Consider the following 14,748-nt stretch of genomic DNA (forward strand, 5'->3'; position numbering starts at 1 on the left):
TTGCAAACTCAGTGCGGCAGTGGAAGACCACCCTTGAGGCCATCTGCAAGCCAATTGCAAAAGTGTCCATAAAATGTGGCATATACCAAGGAGATGCCCTGTCCCCTGTGCTGTTCTGCATAGGTCTGAACCCCCTCAGCAAAATAATCACCAAGACTGGCTATGGATACCGACTCAGGAATCGGTCCACCATCAGTCATCTCCTCTACATGGATGACATCAAGCTGTATGCCAAAAGCGAGTGTCACATTGACTCACTGATCCACACAACCAGGATCTACAGCAATGACATCGGAATGTCATTCGGACTTGAGAAGTGTGGGTTGATGGTGACGAAGAGAGGGAAGGTAGTTCATACAGAAGGGGTCTCACTCCCAGATGGCAGAATAGTAGACATTGAGGACAGCTACAAGTACTTTGGAATCCCACAAGCAAATGACAACCTTGAACAGGCCACAAGAAAAGCAGCCACAGCCAAATACCTCCAATGAGTAAGGCAAGTCCTAACACTGGAAAACCTAAAAGGTAACAATTGGATACCTTATAACCCTAACTACTAAAGAGGTATCACTTTGATACCCCTCTCCAGAACCAGTCGGACCAGTTTTGAACCTGTGCCGACCATTATGCTAACCAGTATGCTAACAATGTTGCACTGCTTTATTGGGCATTGATGGCCGATCGTCAGAGCAAATGCAAATGTGAAGACAAAAGCAGCAAGTTTTTATAGCAACTCAAACTAACTTCATTGCTTCTGACTCCAATCTTCCTCTTGAGAGCTTGAATCTTCCTGGTTTTTTTGTAAATATTTTGCATTGCTTAGATTGGACTACATAAAAGTTCAATTTAGTAAGAGAATGAAAACACAAACTAGAAACTGCTTATTTCAAATGGTTTATTGAAAAGTTTAAACAAAACAGAAAATCCAAAAATTCACACAACACAACACAATAAACTGTCCTTAGTCTGCGCAGACCTTGCAGCGCCATGGCTCTTCTTTTTTGCACATTCCACATGTGAACTTGCTACATTCAACACATCTTTTTGCAGCAAGGTTCTTTCTGCACTGGTTCCTGACTTGGCACTTTTTCCTTTTGGCAGGTTCCTCTGGTTCAGCAGCCTGTTTGCGAAGACCGTTGTCCCTTTCAATCTGCTTCGCTGTCACGTGAGACTCGGCCAACTCACTGGCAAGCTGCATCAAAAAATCTGGCCGCCTTTCCTTTCTTCCTGTGCAGGCTTGATAAAGCACATAGGCGTTCAGGGCTGCCATGTCCACCATGTTATAGAACACAGCCACTGGCCATCTTCTTGTTCCAGCTCGTACGGAGTATTCCCGCACCATCTAGTCCATGGAATCCACCCCACATTTTGTTTTGTTGTACTGGGTGATGGTGGTTGGTTTTTTTTTTGTGTGTGTCCTCAGTCTGAATGAGCCCATGCATGCTGCTCATGACATAGACCGTCTTCTTCCGGCTGGCTGCGTAAACAGTCAATGTGGCGTTAGTTGTTGTAAACACCTGAGTGCTAAACTCACTGCAGTTTTTCACTTTCGCAGAAGGAGGAATTTCTCTGCGAATCTTATTGACTGTCCCAATGATGGTGGTTTTCCGGCTGAGCAACTTTTTGGAAAGTGAAATTGACGTGAAGAAATTGTCCGTTGTGACGGTTCTGCCCTGATCCAGAAATGGTTCAATCAACTTCATAACCACACTCTCAGACAGTCTCTCTTCTTTGGGACGACTGGGGTCTTTGCCAACATAGGGATAAACATTGCAGATATACTTGGATTTCAGGTCGCACGCCACCCAAAATTTTATTCCAAACTTATCTGGTTTTGTGGCAATGTACTGCAGAAAAGGGCAACGTGTTTTTGATGGGTACAGCTGTTCGTCAATGGTGATGTGCCGACCAGGTCTGTAGAATTTGACACAGTTCTTCCGAAATGATTCCCATAGTTCTGAAATTGCTGCAAACCTGTCTGTCTGCACTCGCTCATGCCGGGTGTCCTTGCAATCAAAGCGAAGGTGTTGCATGATTTTTTGGAAGCTGTCTCTAGCCATTGTTGCCATGATCTCTTTGTTTCCATACATCTTGGACCAGTTGTCAGACAAGGATGGAACCTTCTTCACCCCTCGCCAGATGATAATTGCTATGAATGCCATCAATTCTGGAATAGCCATGAACCAATCCACAGTCTCTGTGTCTCTTGCATGCTGAATTGTGCAGGCTTGAATGGTGCGAAGCATCTGGAGGGAAAGAAAGCAGAGGAAGCTTTGGAGGCGAGTTGTGATCCTTGTTCTGGCTTCAGGTGTTGGCTTTTGTGTCTTCACATTTGCATTTGCTCTTGACGATCGGCAATCAAGTCCCTAGCAAGCTGTGTTAGCTTACGAATGTGCATTGTTTTTCCAGCAGGTTCGTGGTTGGCCATTGAATTGGCCATTGAATCTCAATAGGGATTAAAATTACTTCCTCATTCCACAATATTCAGTTCTACAGGGTATCGGCACGACACCAGACAGGAGAACAAGTTAGTACGGAAAAACACCAGGTTTCCCAGTGCTAAGGAGTCAGCTCAATGGCAAGAACAAGGTCCGGGCAATTAACAGCTATGCCCTGCTGGTCACCAGATACTTTGCGGGAATAATAAGCTGCCCAAAGGAAGAGATTCAGACCACAGATGTGAAAACACGAAAGCTCCTGACCATGCATTGAGGGTTCCACCCCAAATCCAGCACCTGGAGACTGTACACTAACCGCAAGGAAGGAGGCAGAGAGCTAGTGAGTGACAGAACCACTATCCAGGATGAAACATCCAACATCCTTGAATACATCAGGAAGATGGCCTCAACGGACGAAGTGCTCGGTGAATGTCTCAGGCAGTGGAAAACAGATCATGTGGTGATGGAGGAACCATCATGGGAGTAAAAGCCACTCCATGGAATGTACCACCAACACATAACTAAAGTGGCTGATATCGAGACATCCTACTAATGGCTAGAAAGGGCTGGACTAAAAGACAGCACAGAGGCACTGATCATAGCTGCACAGGAACAGGCCTTGAGCACCAGAGCAATAGAGGCCCAGATCTACCATACAAGACAAGACCCCAGATGTAGACTGTGCAAAGAGGCCCCTGAGACAATCCAGCACATAACTGCAGGGTGTAAGATGCTGGCAGGGAAAGCTTACAAGGAGCGTCATAACCAAGTGGCTGGAATAGTGTACAGGAACATCTGTGCGAAGTACAGACTGGAAGCCGCGAGGTCAAGGTGGGAAACACCCCCGAAGGTGGTAGAGAATAACCTAGCTAAGATCCTGTGGGGCTTCCAGATTCAGACCGACAAAATGGTAATGGCAAACCAGCCGGACATTATGGTGATGGACAAACAGCAGAGGGAAGCTGTTGTGGTTGACATCGCAATACCAAGCGACTGCAACATCAGGAAAAAGGAACATGAGAAATTGGAGAAATACCAAGCTGAGAAAGTATAAACTATCTGGAACATAAGAGATGTGCTCTATATATCCATTATATAATTTTTGCATGAACCACAATCAATTTTAATCAGGTTTAAGTTGTTTTAGATGGTCAAAAACTTTGCTCTCATCTGGCCATCTAGGTAGCTCTTACCTTTAGCTCATCAGACAGCTTCAGGTTATATCAAAGGCAGCAAACTCAGAAGTATTTCATACAGCTCACTTTAAAAATGGCTAAATATCCTTTGAGCAGCACAATATCTAAACCAATAGATTTCTTTTCCCCTGGGGAAATACATGACCAGAGATACTGCAACATCATTGTAGAGAACATTTCATAATCCAATCAAATGGAATGAAAAGGTGAATAAAATCCAGCATAGACTTCAAACGGTTCGATTTCCAGAAATCTCATATTTTTAATATAAGAAAGAAAAGCAGTGGATCGTGACAGCTGATACGATGATATCATGTGTTTTTTGTTTTTTTTTTCTGTGACCTCAGTCCCTGAACATGACAATCAGAGTGGAAAAAGTAAAATGATGGAATGATGGAATAAATGGAAACTAAAATTAAAAGAAAAAGCTGGTAAATGAGTGTTTGGTGGATTATTTCTTTCTTGTAACAATGTTCATTGGTAAAAAAAATCTGATACTGTTGGAAAATCTGTTTATTTTCCTTTTAAAGGGAATAACATTTGTGAGGAAATGCATTTGTGGGATGAGCAGCAGAGTTGAGTATGCGAGATGTGTCTATGAAAAACTGTCCAAATCTTCTCTGCTCGACTCTACTGACTCCTGTTTCTTACTCTGAACCAGAGGTGATCCGATTTCTCCACAGTCTGGGACTGAATTCCATCCACCAGTGCTGACCCCACAAAATAGGATTTATCAGAAACTACCTCCAGAGGATGGATGACCTGCCCGCAGTCCTGACCTCGACCTCACTGAGCACTTGTTGGATCGTCTTGGGGTGCTGTTGGTAAAAGTGTGACCAGCATACCCACACTGGCTGACTGGTGCCAGTCAGAATAGGATGCCATCTCACAGCAGTGTTTAACCAGCATGAGGAGGAAGTACCAGGCTGTTGTGGCTGGTTCTGGTTCTTCCACATGATACTCCTGAGCACTCTTTACTCAGATATAACGCACTTTCCCGTTTGCAGTTAGTGCCAGGAAATGCAACCACATCACTCCTGTTTTATCTTCTTTGTACTGGCTGCCTGTACATTTTAGAATTGTTTTTAAGATTTGATTTTTTGTATTTAAAGCTTTAAATGGACTGGTCCCGAAATGCATTACAGACTGACTCCAAATTTACACTTAAGTGCGTGCTCTGAGGTCCGAGGCCCAGTCCCAGCTCGTGGTGCCTAAGACAAGACTTAAAACTAGAGGGGACAGGGTCTTCTCTGTAGTCGGCCCCAGACTCTGGAATGTTCTTCCCCTCCATGTCCGATCTGCCCCCACAGTGGAGAGCTTTAAGTCTCATCTAAAGACCCAGTTTTATTCTTTAGCTTTTAACACCGCAAGTGGGTCTCTGTGTATTTTATTTATTTTATCTTTCACTTTTATTCATTTAATTTATTTTATCTTTTCATTTTTATTATTCATATATATTTTTTATTAATATTGTTGATTATTGTTGATTGTTGATGTGCAGCCCTTTTGAGACCCGTTTTTGTTTTAAAATGTGCTTTATAAATTAAGTGGATTGGATACTGAGGCTCATGTGTGTTAAATTAAGACATTGTTAAACCAGAAGCACTTAAAGAACGCAGACCTCCACCGAGCGATAGGGTCACTCATGTGAGAAAAACCTTGAAAAGCCCAACAGTGCAGTTACCAACCCCATGCCAACACTCTTATACTTCAAGCTAATATTGCTATCTATTTCTATCATCAGGATAGATGCCACATCTTATTTAGAATCCTTGACCCTGGAAACAATATAACAGTCTTGAAGTTATTAATGAAATACAAATTTTCTGTAGTGGTGGCAATCTGTGCTAAACACAGTCTGGGTTAGCATTTAGTGTGTTTAACATCTACCATCAGGTCATCTAGTTTTTTATTTTTTATCTTTTGCTGCCGAAAACATAACCTCTACCTCCACTATTATATCTTATTTCTTAAGACTTCAATCATCCAATCCAATAAAAGCCATCAAACAAGGGTCAACAGCAGAATCAGCTGTTTGGCAGAGAAGATTTGACCAGTTTTTCACCCACATGCTTAACTCTGCTGCTCATCCCACAAATGCTTTTTCACCACAAATGTGACTCCATTTAAAAGGGAAATAAACAGAATTTACATACAATCAGATTTGTTGTTACAACAAAGAATTATTCCGTTAAACAGTTTAATTTTTACTCCAGATCATCTGCTGATCTTATCACACTGCGCTGAGTAAAGCTTCTGTTTCGCTTGAAATGCTTCTCATGGTCTAATCAAATATGAGGTTGAGGTGATGGATGACTTCATTTCAGAGAGACAACACCCCTTAGAGATCCAGGCTCGCCCCGCATTACAAATGGCTTCCTGATAATATTCCATCACCCTCCTTTGTGTCTGTCACTCATTTTGCCAATGATACCAGAGACCTCCTGTGAACTCCTCTTGAACCTATGCGATCAATCACTGCTGGGATCAGGTTTGAGTCCTACCTGTCTGACAGCTCTGAGCACCCTGGGTTTACACAAAGCATGTGTTGGTGACAGCCGTTACATTGGTGCCCACCATCTCACCTTATCTCTCCCAGAATGGCCTCGCTCTGTTGCCACTCAAGTCTACATTGTACCTGGCAACATCAGCCTCGTCTCACTATTACGCTCCAACATGAAAGGAAAAAGTTTCTCATCAGAGCTCATTTCCAAAACTTCCTACCACTCGTTCATGCACGACATCAGCGTGCAGATGGTACAATCCGTCATCCACAAAGTTTCAATGAGCTTCTTCTCACTCACGTGGTTCCAGCTCTCATACCTGGCTGCTTGAGGATTTTCCAGTATACAACTTCAACAGATTTTCCTTCAGTGTGTTCTGCCTCTGTGACATATGTGACAAACGTGCATCTTGTTAGTGCTGTTTTAGATCCACCTGTGGTACTCCTCCACTCATCAGGAACTAGTAGAATTTGCACTTTAATTAATCATAATTAACATGTTAATGTCCCACCTCTAATTCATACTTCACATACATGTAATCAAACTCTACTGCAGCATCTCTCTCTGTCTTCTAAAAGAGAAAGACTGTTGTAGCTTATCTCCTTAAAAAAACTCAGACATGGTCTTTGATTCTCAATCCAAGAACCCATGTCTGCTCCGGCTGGAAACTCTAAACTACAGAGGAGTTTAGGCACTTCTGCAGCCTTGTCTTCAGACACACACACATAACTCATTCTGAAGACTTTCTACATGTACAAAAAATATTTAACATAATAGCTTCAAAACAGTTTTGAAATGGCTCAACACCCTTTTCTTTATTCAGTCAACAAATGTAACCCTATCCATGTCTCCACTCCACCTTAGCTGCCAGTTTAACAGAGTTTTGTCAGATTTAGAGACTTTGCTAACTTGATTGAAGCTAACAGTGCATTAACGTTCAGCAGCTGAATACCCGAGGCCTGCACTACGAAGGAGGATTAACATACCTGGGATATCTCTCTGTTACCTGGGTTGACTTACCCAGACATTTGCAATCCTAATAATCGGTACAACAAAGCTGGTTATCAACTGGGTACTTCAGCCAAGGGTTTTCCATTTCGATCAGTGTGCGCTCACATCAAAAGGGGTGGTATTTGCAGCATCTGGCCAGTCAAAAACATGGAGAATCCCTGCAGAGCAGCCTACTTCACCATGGAGGAGGAGACAACTATTCTTCAAAAATACGAAGAATTTAGACACATCATCCAGGCAAAAAGCAATACTGTTGCCCAGCAACAGCCAGGACGAAATGCTGGGAGAAATTTGCCGACTCTGTTAATGTGTAATCGTGAGATTATAACATAAACGGACAACACTCTGACCTCTCAATTTCACTTTATTACAGCACAGACGTTTCAGGCAGAGCTTTCTCAGTTCCTTCCTTTCCTTTATGTCATCCATTGAGTTCTTTAGAGGCGCAGCACTCTGTGTGAGTATGTTTTGTGTTGGAATATTAATTTCTCACTGTGACAACACAAGCATTTGTGCATTCCATAAATTTGTGGTTCTGCAGTATGCCATGTGTGAATATTATTCTTGATTGCCTTATTTCATATGCAACCCTAGTAGTGCCTAATGGACTTTTGAATAAGTCAAGAACAAAAACAGACTTCAAAGTGGTCAGTGACAAGGCTTTATTTCTTCATCAAAAGGATGCATCTGTCCCTAAAAACTCTCTTTCCTAAGCGCCTTTCTCATGAGCCATGTACCAAGCTAACCACAAAGTTACCTTCATAAGAGAACATCCCGCGTCCTGCATCCAGCATTAGAGTACAGGCCTCTGATCTGTTTTACCACCAAAACAGCACACAAAAAAAACAGACAAAATAGCCACTTTTCTTTACTTCAGCTCAACAGAAACAGACTGAAGCACATTCTGGATGTTGAGCTTTAAAATGTTCATGTTACAACCCAATACGAAAAAGCGTTACAAAAGACAAGAACTGTGCACAGATGTTAACAAAGTAAGCAAGTAGATTTATTGTGGAAAGGGAGAATAAACTAATGGTGGTAATGATAAGTGCTGGGATTAGTGAAGCTGCTCAAAGTAAAAACACAATAGAACCGCTATAGGCCATAGAATGAAAACTGGCCGGAAGAAGAATGAAAACAAGCACAACAACTGTAGAAATTGCACAAGCTTTTGAAAAAAGACTATATGTGAATGTTAAGGGCGTGTTAGGCGGTTAGAAACAACCTTATAGTGACACATTACTGTCGCCAAACGGTGTCGGAAACTGATGTCGGCTCATGGGAATGAACTCTGAACGTACTGCCCACTAGAGGAGGAACTGACTTAACAGCAATGGCAACGAAGCATGAAGGTATGTGGACGATGACGTACGGCAGCTTTTGAAATGTACGTTGCTATTTACGTACGTAAAATAATTCTAATTCCTAATTCTCCTCTCATGTCGTGTTGTCTTAAGCTGGATTTATACTCGCGTGGCCGTCTCCACAACTAGCTACAACACAAAAGCTGTTACGGAAGTTATACAGCTTTTTTTTTTTTCAGAAGTTATGCCACAGGAAGTGAGCGGAGATAGAAGTTACTACCTCCAACAGGCCATAACTCTTTATTTACACATCAAATACAATGCTAATATAGCTTAGTAATATTTGATGCATTTAATGAAAAAGGAGAATTACATGTCCTTTGTCCATAAAGTTATTATTAGATGAAAATATGAAAGACTGAATGTCCAAACTCAAGCTCAGATACCAAAGGAAATATAAAAAAAATAATCATTAAAAACCCATATTTTATATATTAAATAAATGAACTTTTTTAGAAGTTCATCTTGGTGCCAAAGTTACTTTTTGTTGTTCTTCTTTCTGCCAGGATAAGACTGACTTGAGTTATTATTGGTTCTTTCATTTCTCTACCTGGAACATGGAGACTGTCTTACTTCACTTTGTGGACACTTGGGTTAGCTATGATGGACTATTTCTAACATGAAAACCATTTTATGAACATGTTGAAACTTAAATTTCCTTCAGATAAGGACATCTTTATGTTTACTGTTGTGCTATTTTTGATAAAAAAAAATAAATAAATAAATAAATTAAATTAAATTAAATTAAATAAAAAAAAACATATTAAACTGTAGATAAAAAAAAAAAAAAAAAAAAAAAAAAAAAAAAGCTGTATATGATCCCCAAAGTCAGAAGCAAACATTTAGCATTTAGCCAGGAAACAGCTATGTTTTTATGTTTTTCCTTCAGGAGCTGGTAGAGACCAGACTAGACCTGAGAAGAGACCATCAGACTGACATCAGATAGTTAGAAACATTACTGTAATTTAATCCTGAATGTATAAAGACACATGTGTTTGCTGTCATGTTGATTATATATTTTGTCTCAGGGTTTAATGAGGAAAACACATGTTAAAATGTCTGTATTTATTTTTTCTGTCTTTATGAATCTTGCTGGCGTTATTGTAAATGAACATCAAGTCTTGCAACAAGAAGACAAACAGCACAGCTATTAAGCTCTTTTATTGCTTTTCCTCATTTCTGACATTTAAGTCGGTCTTCTTCCACTGCAGTATTTCCAACACATTTAATTGGTTGGATCTTCACAGTTCTCAAACAGGAAAATCTCAGTGTGAAGACTGAACCGTCTGTCTTACTGTAACAGGAATTATGAAATGGCTTCTCTCCCTTCCAACAAAGACAAAACACTAACTAACAAGGACACTTTGTCTCAGGTCAGAAGAGAAACTCTAGACTGTCAGCACAGTTACTGCACACATACAAATAATACTGGGAATCTTTTAAATAGTTGAACATTTTGACTGAAGATGCTGCAGGCTCCAGCTGAGGCTGTGTAACGTATCCCAACAGTGGCCTCACTCATATTGTGCGGTTGAACTATTTAGTTTCACTCTTACCACAATGATAAAGCTGCACATGTGATCATAGGAGGATGGTCGTGGAAACTGACGCCTGTCTTTGCTCCAAAGATGAAATTTCATGTTCAGTGATTGAAGTCTGGTTTCATGATATTCAAAGCAGTGCGGCGGCGGACGCATTCAGCTTCATTTTCATTTGTAAAGCTTATGAAAACGTCTCACAGCTAAAAACAAAGAGCTATTACAAATTCAGCACATCTTAGAAATAAACTGAGGTTCCCAGTTGTGTGATTGACAAGTGGTTAAAAATAAAATTTCCCAGAGCAGAACTACATTGCAGCAATTTAAAGATGCAAGCTTTATATGAGCCCGTTTCAAGGTTGGGGAATAAAAACAACACATGAGACGGGATCAGAGTGAAGACTGATCACATAAATAAACACAAACATTTAACTGTTTTCTCATTTCTAATGAAAGAGACTAAATGAAATTTGCCTTGTTATCAGAAATGAGTGTGATGGAGCGATTTGTCCGACCAGACAAAGAAACAAAGGCTTTTTCTGGATCTCCACAGAAAACTGTGGGTCCCATCCCGACTGAGAGAATCAGAGTTTAGTTGAAAGTAGGTGAGGCTGAACATGCTGTGCTGTTGTTGTTGCTGCTGAAAGCTCAGTTAAAGTGCTTTGTGGGACTCAGCATGTTTGTCCTCAGGGCTGAATGTAACAGATGACAGAGATCATTGGAGCTTTTTTCACATCACTCACAACTTACTCCGTTTCACAACTCCACTATAACTGTATTAAACACACAGACACTGTTGGGATATTGTTGCTCTGTTTGTAGTTAATGCTCGTAGTTGACAAGTCGCTGCTTGTCACTCTTCCCATGAAATGTCACACTCCTACATGTATACCAACTATAAACACAGACTGGGTGTTTCACACTGGACAAAACAGTTGTAATAAAATCTGGTTGCAGTTGGTGACAAACTGAACCAGATTTCAGACTTTCCAGAGAATGGCAGAGGTTTAATGTAAATACAGTTGGACAGCAGGCAGAGACATGTCTTCAGGTCCTGTGAAAACCTGGCTAACTCAATCATTTTGCAACACATGGCCGAGACTCTGAACAAAACATTTTTGTTGTGGGTTGTGGAGTAAAAATGTCTGACATGAGATTGATTTTTCCTGTTGAAGAAGACTCCTGACAGAGAAATATGGACCAGATGATGTCAAAGCCTCCAGAAAGTTATGGCTATGTTCTGTAGGCCAAGACAGCTTCAGAAAGAGGTTTAGGGTCTTTAAGCGCTTTGTTTTGGTCCTAACCACTACATTGTGTTATTATTATTTCATTTAAACTTCCTCCTGTTGAGCATCAGCAGAATGATGATCTGGCTGCTGTGTTGAACGTTATGGATAAAAGGAAATGGAGCTTTGTGGATATAAAGCTCCCCAAAACACTTACGTGGTGTCGATTACTTTTTAATTTGGTTATTGCTGAATTACATGTTAATGCTGGACCTGACAGAAGGAACAAAGGAAGGAGGAAAGTGAAAAAGAAGTCAAGGATAGAAAAGATAGAAAACAACAAGCGCACAATCAAAACTCAAAAAGAGAAACCAGAGAACCAGCTGCTACAAGACACATCCTACAGCGTCTGTAAGAAAGCAAAGCAGAAAGATCACAACAGGAAGATAAACTCAGAAAAACACAAACAATAAAAACATGAAAACATAAAGTTCCAGTAAAAACTCTGCACACACTTAACCATGAAACATGAGCATGAAACCAAGGTAAGGATGGGCAATGCCTGAAATTTATGAATGGATTACGAACCCTAGCTGTCGATTATCATCGTATCTATAGTACTCTGCTGCCAGTACTGATACTGATGCAGATGCATTTTGTCCGTTAAAGGAGAGTAAGTAAAGTAAAGGTTATTTTATAGCACCTTTGAAGATAAAAATCACAAAGTGGTTCCCAATTAAAAAAAAAAAAACAAAAAAAAAACACAAAAATCTTTATTGCAAGCACAATATGAAGTATGAGTAAAACTCATGAATATAAATACTGGAAAGAAATGCTTATACAGTTCTAATACAACAATGTTTCGTTTCTCTCCGGGAAACATTTATTCACATTTATACATTCACTGCATTTACAAGTGGAAGCAAGCTACACATCTAATCTTTCTTTCAACATTATATTTAGAAAAAAAAGTGGAGGAAACGTGCATCTTTCAGTGCCTCATGGCGGGGTTAAACTAAACACATCACCCACTGTGGAAATGACACAATGACCCAGATGTTACCCTACTGAGTCTGAAACTTGAGACGCCAATCACTGTAGCACAGAAATACAGCATGCATGGAGGAGAGCATTGTTCCCTCTTTTTTAACCCATGCACACAATCTTTCTTACAGTGCTGCTTGACCTATTTCCTCTCATGTAATATATCGTTAAAGCAGCCTTGTGAAATGGCTTAATTATTCATGCTTGATTTCAAAATGAAGAGCTTTGAGAACATGGCTCCACAGGAGGATTGACACACGCAACAGTGCTCTTACAGGCACACACACTCCACCACACTGGGACCAAGAAGAAAAAAAAAAAAGAAGAAGAGAAAAAGAAAAACAACCCCACACACCCTTGACTGACTTCGTCCACTGCGTCGTGCACAGAGCATTAAGGCAAGAGTGAAGATAAATGTGCTGTCAGCGCCTCTAATGATTTATTTCAAACATTTCACTTGATCCAATAAGGTTACAATCTATGGCAGGTAATTGTTTGGAGAAAAATAGAGGGCATTTGTTTGTTTTATTGAGCATTAAGCAGAGTGAACATGCAAAGCTCAGAAACGGACGCTCTGTCAGAAATATCAATTTGCTGTTTTAGATTACACTGTAATTCTCATCACACATAATAATACACACACACACACACACACACACACACACACACACACACACACACACACACACACACACACACACACACTGTGCTGCTGCTTTCAGCTGTTAAATGTAACCCGCTGCTGCTAAGAGCTGCTTCTGGAGCTTTTTAGCTCACATTTCTGAGTGTGCGGCCTGTTTGACCACATGACCGATCAGTGTGTGTGTGTGTGTGTGTGTGTGTGTGTGTGTGTGCTGCAGTTAGGTAAGGCATCAGAGCAGCCTGTCACTTGTCCCTTGGTATTGCTTTAGTCTGCGTCGACAGTGTGTCCACCCTGGGTTTGTCAGTGTCTATTCAGACCTGACCTGTCTTGTTCAGCGCATGGCAGAGGATGCTGATGGACATTTCCAGTTCTCCTTCTCAGTGTCCATCACTCGATGCAGGATGCATCCCTGACGCATCTTAGTTTGAGCTCCTGAAATTTGTTGACAGTTGCAGAGGGTGGTCTGCAGTTCTGCCACCCTCAATTATGGGAGATGTGATCAGATTCTGACTTGAGGGATGTAGGTTGCCTGCTGTGCATAAATGCTCAATTGTGGTTGATCGATATCTTGCTAATAGGTTTTGAAAATTGAAAACAATGCAGATAGAAAAGATACGTAAACCCCTCTGAGGGATTTTCAAATACAAACCCAAAGGGCTAAGTGAAGGTGGGGTAAGTGACATCCTTTATTTATTTTTTTCCAGTCCTGGTGGATTACATTCATTCATCCTCTTTCATGTTTGTTGCTTTGCTGCCAGTCAATCTCGTGTTTGTTCTCTTAATTTCCTGCAAGTCGCTGATGAAAAAGGAGTATTTAATTAGCACCCCCTCTGTTCTGTTGAAACCGTTAGTGTGTTTTTTATGGGACCAGGAACAGAGCTCAAGCCTGTTTCTAATGGAGATGGAGGCAATCAGATAACCAACCCTGCCACCCATGTTCTCCTTTCCTCTGCTTGAAGAGGACAACTTCAGCTTTTAATAAACATGTAATAAGAAGGAAAACAGCTGGTAGCTGCATCGCAGATGGTGCCGATCTTGGCATCTCCAAGGAAGGGACCACACATACAGATGGCTCATTATTCCAGCATTTGCTTATGCATATTGCACAAAATTTTATTCCAATGCTTAACAACCAGTATAAGGAATACAGGTGTTACTCTTTTTCACAAGAATCCCCCCACCACCACCACCAAAGTAAGCAGTCGGGATCTTGTTTTGCTCATATCTTTTGATGCGGATCACTCGCACAAGCTTTAGAAACTACTTCTCCCCATCAATATTTCATTGCTGTCTGTGTTTGTGAGGAGCAGCACGTTAATCTGCACTCAGGTGTGATTCAGGGAGAAACCGGCTGTCAGTCTGCTGTGTTTTCAGAGTGCACCTTTGTGTCATTAAGGTAACAGGCTGCAAAAAAAGCCTCAGCAGGTCGCTGATTAAGACAGAGGGAGAGTTATCGATCACAAAAAGCAGCAGCAAAACAGGTCAGCATCACCAGCTGAGAGTGAGGCCAAACACCTCAGCAGGCATCCTTGACCTCCATGAAGCCCCCCCCACCCCCAGACCCCACGCTTTCATCTCAGCTTACAACCTCCTACTGCTGGCTGCCGATCTGCATATTTCTGAACTTCAGTGTCCTCTGTGTATTATTTATATTCACTCAAATCGAAAATGTCACTGTTGAAAAATAATTTGAATGAAAACAAGGAAAGGATTCGGTCCCATGAGAGAGATGTGTTCTTCCGTGAGTCTTTTTTTAGGTTGACTGTTTTAAATTACAGATGCTC

Source organism: Melanotaenia boesemani, chromosome 13 (assembly GCF_017639745.1).
Source record: "Melanotaenia boesemani isolate fMelBoe1 chromosome 13, fMelBoe1.pri, whole genome shotgun sequence".
Classification (NCBI taxonomy): Eukaryota; Metazoa; Chordata; class Actinopteri; order Atheriniformes; family Melanotaeniidae; genus Melanotaenia; species Melanotaenia boesemani.